Source organism: Helianthus annuus, chromosome 3, assembly GCF_002127325.2.
Source record: "Helianthus annuus cultivar XRQ/B chromosome 3, HanXRQr2.0-SUNRISE, whole genome shotgun sequence".
Classification (NCBI taxonomy): Eukaryota; Viridiplantae; Streptophyta; class Magnoliopsida; order Asterales; family Asteraceae; genus Helianthus; species Helianthus annuus.
In genome coordinates this window covers 171,621,055-171,626,665 of record NC_035435.2, presented here as the reverse complement: position 1 = coordinate 171,626,665, position 5,611 = coordinate 171,621,055, and positions in this window count along the sequence as shown.

The following is a 5,611-nucleotide window of genomic DNA, read 5'->3' as shown; positions in this document are numbered from 1 at the left end:
AAAATGGTGGATTTGAGTATACGGGGAAGAGAAATGAATTGCAGATGCTGGGTTTTTTTTTAAGATTGTGAGTTTTGACCAAAATGCCCCTCCTTATGTTTTTTATCTTTGCCACGTGTCATCCTCTTATTGCTTCTTATCCTTCCTAGCGAAATTAAACTTCTTATTTGATCTTTACCCGCCTAATGAATATGTGATATAGTTGTCATATGTCATAAATTTGTGAACCCAATTTTTTTTTTAGTTTTTCTTATTTCACCATTTGTATTCTGTTTTCTTCGTTGATAACTATTTAATATTTTTGTTAATACACAAAAAAAAAAAAAAAAAAAAAAAAAAAAAATTAGTTGATATACTTACCGGATACTTAATGATAATTAGCTAACTAAATGAAAATCAAAGAAGTTTACCTAAAAGAGATAAAGGACAAATCCTCACACTCTTTCTGCTAAAATCTTTCATTCTCTTCCCAAAAAATTAAATAATACAAACAAAATAACAAAATGCGTAAATAGTTATTGTTTACAATCTTACATGTATGTTTTTTTTGAACGATGACTTTATTTTTGAGTGACCCAATATCATACCACCTAACGGCGGCCCTAGCCAAGATCTGTCCAGATTACGTTGTATTAACTGGGTCTGCGCTGGGTTGGTCAGATTTGGCTACGGCGTTCCCTCGGAAACCGTACTGCCTTCACACAAGATGCCTCGATGAAGTAACAGCCGGATGAATAACAAATAATCACTAGAACTAAAAATTCGTTTGGCATGTATATAGATAAGAAGACGTAAAAGAGTTTACATGTATGTAAGAATAACAAATAATCACTTTGATGATATCTGCCCTTCTATTATAGTGAACATTATGATTGTTGAAGTGCTTGTCGTTTCTCGCCTTCTAAATCTCCCAAAAATCACCATAATTACCGCCCCGACCTTCTTATTCCAGTCCGCTGATCCGTTATTGGTTCAATTAAACCAATAACCGCCAATCATATGGTCGATTTCATCTAGTAATCATGTTCACCAATATCATGTTATTTGGTTTGATTTCATCGTGTAATCCTCTCTTGATATCATCTTTGAATAATTAGATCTTGAAGCATTGAATTTTTCTCTAGTTGTTCTTGATTATCTATATTTATCTTGATGATCTTACCAAATCAACTAATTAGAGAGCAAATTAAGGAATTAAAAAAATAGATTGCAACAAAAAATAAATAAAGGGTGTCAAAGTTGCATAATTAACCTTCTTATGATAAATATAAAAAGAAAAAAATTGACTCGTTGAGATTGGTTATCTTGGTTGTAACATGACCACATATGACATATACATACATATACATATTATACATGTATGGGAGAATACTATAATAAAAACTCACTTTAGTTGAGAAACCGTGAAAACCCATGAGCCAAATATGTTGACACCCAATAATAACATGTATGTAAGGGTGTACGGGGCACTAGCGGGGAGGGGGATCGGTGACCCCCTTCCCCCGATCGGGAACACCGCCGCCATCACCGCGGGGACCCAAATCGGGGAGGGGAATCGGGGTTGGTTCACCGCGTTGAAATGCCACAAAGATTGAGGAACGGTCCAATTTTTAAACGTTGGCAACGGTTATAATTAAAAAAAATTCAATTTAAACTAATATAAATAACCAACTTCACTAATTTTTTACCACACCCACCACTCTCAAACTTTTATACCCGAGCAATGGAGAACCAACCCCGCGAAGCCAAGAAAAAAACTAAGGGACGGGGCTCGCAACCGTCTCGTGGTGGTTCGAGCGGTGCAAGTGCACAACCACAACCCTCTTTCGAATATACTTCACAACCCCCTTTCGGATACACAACCACAACCCTCTTTCGGATATACTTCACAACCCCCTTTACTAAAATGATGTCACCCACTTGTTACATTAAATATTAATCATTTAAAAAAAACTCCAACTAGTGCTTTTTGGAAAGAAAAAAAAATCGGCTTAAAATGCTTGAAAATATGTATATACAAGCCCTAAATTTTTTATAAAAAATAAATAAAACGGCTTTTTATGGGTTTTCTAAACTCAAATAAGTTTCCATTTTAACTCATCCCTATATGTGTGTGTTAAAAATTGAAGACGTTATATTTTTTTAGGTTATACAACTAGCTTGACTAAAAGTCTAAAACCACTATTATGATTTCCAGAACAAGTCGGTGAGTCTATTAGAACCGTGAAGGGGTATGGTCCCAGATCTCGCGTCAGCATCGACCGCGAGTGACCATTACCCTTATCAAAACCCCCACCAACTAACAACCTACTTGTGCCCATGCGAGAACGCGTCGACACAAAGGTTGAATCCAATCTATCTAGTGATGGAGGACTTACATGGAACATGAGAACGATAGAGTGATGCGACATAGCATCACATCTGATGTATGAAAACGGAAGTATTCACAGCGATGCGGCCTCGCACCGCGTCCAGTGAACACTTCTATCAATACAAGGAAGCTGGATAACAGCAACAGTCACCACAGGCGACGATGCGGCCAGCACCGCATCTCGCGTATTTCTTGATCACAAGCAAGAGACGCGATAACATCAGGTGTTACCGCAGGCAGCGATGCGGCTAGCACCGCATCCTATACGCTCAACAAGTGGGACTGACACCACAGTGCAAGTGGAACCAATGGCAGTCACTTGTCAGGTCTACGTAAGCGACTGACTGACGTGACGTCGTCTCCCCGGCCGACATGTCTGACACACCTGCAAAGGTGCAGCATGCCGTCAGTCTATCCTTCCACCTCCTCCTTCACTCCTTGGCTATAAATACCAACCCCAAACCAGGTTTGAGGTATCTCTTCACAACTCTCTCACTACTACTACTATCTTACTTTGCTTCCCAAGCAAATTACTGATTCTCACGCCGGAGAGTGGTAACAAGGAGCACCCCCCACCCCATCCTCCTTGTTACGAGTCACGGTTTGTTTCCTTGTGCAGGAGATCAACCCACCGGTGATCCAGCCAGCGATCCTCGAGAGGAAGGGATTAACCCTTCTTGACGAGACCAGTGAGTTAACCCTGCCCGGTTAACCATTGTTTCATCATTGGCGCCCACCGCTACTCTTAGCACTTTTCCGATCATCCTTTTTCCTCTCTCAAAATCATGACTGATCACCAAAACAACACTGGGGATAACCAAAATCCCACAAATCTAAATCCGGTAGGGGTCAATCCCTCAACATCGCAACCCGGACACATCGGCACGTCCACACAAAGGGGTCCCTCCCTTACGTTTGGACATGACTTATCACAGTACGCATCTGTGATCCCACCAGGCACGGACGTTCATGCCTGGTACGACCAGCAGGCAGCCTTGCTGACAGCAACATACAACCGCGCTTGTGCGGAAGCGCATATACAAGCTGGGACTACCCCAGCACCGCACACCCCAGCCGATCGTATTTTACAGTACGGAGGCAGGGCACATTCACGTCCAGCTTCGAGAAGCCGACGTGAAGACCGCGGATCATCTTACTGTTCGGTCCACACGATCAACGAGGATGATTCCGCATACGGGTCCCACACCAGGGGACCAGTGCATACCCGCCTAGGTCCCTACGTTGAGGACAGGCAACGATCCGCATCCCGACATGGCTCTGGAATTCAGAGCCGGTTGGGACCACAGCCATATACCGAAGGGTATGGTCATACCGACCCGGACGACCGTACATATTGTGGGGATTCGCATGACACCTGCAGCAGACCGGGAGGACGCAATTATGTTCCTCCTACTCACCCCCGCAGTACATACCTCAGGGCTGCAAAGCGCCCTGAGAATAAACCCTACAGACCAAAGGCTGCGGCCGAAAACTCCAAATTCGCTCCGTGGATTGCCCGCGCCCATGTCACTACAACAAAATTCCCATTCAACGTTGGGAAATACAGTGGTTCATCCGACCCGGACGACCACATGAACATTTTCATAGGCGCAGGGTGCAATGGCCAGTGGGACGAACCCACTTGGTGCAATTTTTTCCCCCAGACCCTTACGGGTCTGGCCAGGGCTTGGTTCTATTCTTTGCCAGTGGGATCACTGACCTCATTCGAGGACTTTCATGCAAAGTTCCTCGCTCATTTCAGCCAGCAGCGACGTCACGCGCGTGACTCGTTGGACGTCATGAATATCTGGCGCATAGACAACGAATCCCTAAAAGCATTCGTTGTCCGATACAATAAAGAGTGCCTAGAAATAGGCGACGTGGCAGATCAAATGGCACGGAACCATTTCATCAAGGCCGTGAAAGATAAGCAGATGGTTATGACCATCTCCGGCAAAGAAGGCTTGCCTAAAAAATGGGAAGATGTCATGGCCGCAGTCAAGACATATGCCCAGACACAGCGGTCCCTCGAACCGCATATGGCAAAGGCGGAGCACCAAGCCGAAACTTCCAACCAAGGGTCCAAGCGTAACAATAAACGCAACCGGGACGTAGGGAATAGCGATATTTCCAGACCGTATGTCCCGCGGACCAACCCGTTTGACCCGAGGAAACGCAGTCCTCAACGAGACAACCGGGCACCTAAGAAAGATTCTCGGGACCGCAACTGGACCGAGATCACCATGTCGCCAAGCGAGGTCCTTCTTGCGGACCCGCAATTCTTGCGACCGGCCCAACCAATGAAGTCCAAGAAAAATCAGGACCTCACACTCTACTGTAAGTATCACAAGGACTCGGACCACACCACCAACAACTGCATCAGTCTCCGGCTGGAGATTGAGCGGGCCTTAAAAGAGGGGAAACAGCAACACCTTTTGCCAGGTGGGCAAAAACCCACCAAGCGTATCACCCCTCATGGCGAAGGTACCTCCTCCGGAAAGAGAACCATGTATGTGGCTTCCACTCACATGATCAACGGAGGCAAAGGTAGGCTGTGCAAAGCGGCGAGAAGGCCGGACAATGACTGGAAAGACGAGCAAGTCGTCTTTCCAAAAGTCCGAGGCGGACCGCGCGATAGGCGCGCCGTCGTTATTTCAGGCCAACTGGCACATTACTGCACCGAGCGTCTATTTATCGACCCGGGCAGTACTTCTGATATAATCTACGAACAATGCTTCAACCAGTTCGACCAGGAGGACAAAGATCGGTTGCAAGCAGTAGATTACCCATTGGCCGGGTTCGCAGGGGAAACTGTCTTTCCCCTGGGCCATATCACTTTTCCTGTGCGCCTTACCAGTGGAAGGCACACAAGAACAGAAGAGGTGAACTTCATGGTTTTACCTCACACCTCCAGATATGACGTACTCCTTGGGAGAGAATCCCAAGGAGATTTCAATATAATTACATCCGTCCCCCACTCTGCGGTCGGTTTCCCAACCGAATCAGGGGTCGCGATAATCTATGCCCGCAGGGACGTCGTGATGTCGGACGAGTTACGTCCGACCAAGGTCGCAAGGCCCACCCCCAACAACCAACCAGAGAAATGGGTTCTCAACGCAAGATACCCAGAACAAAAGGTTACATTGGGTCACGCCTTGTCCCCGACCACAAAAGCGCACCTGAAGCAGCTTCTCTTCGGGAACCAAGACATTTTCGCATGGACACCCGCAGACATGACGG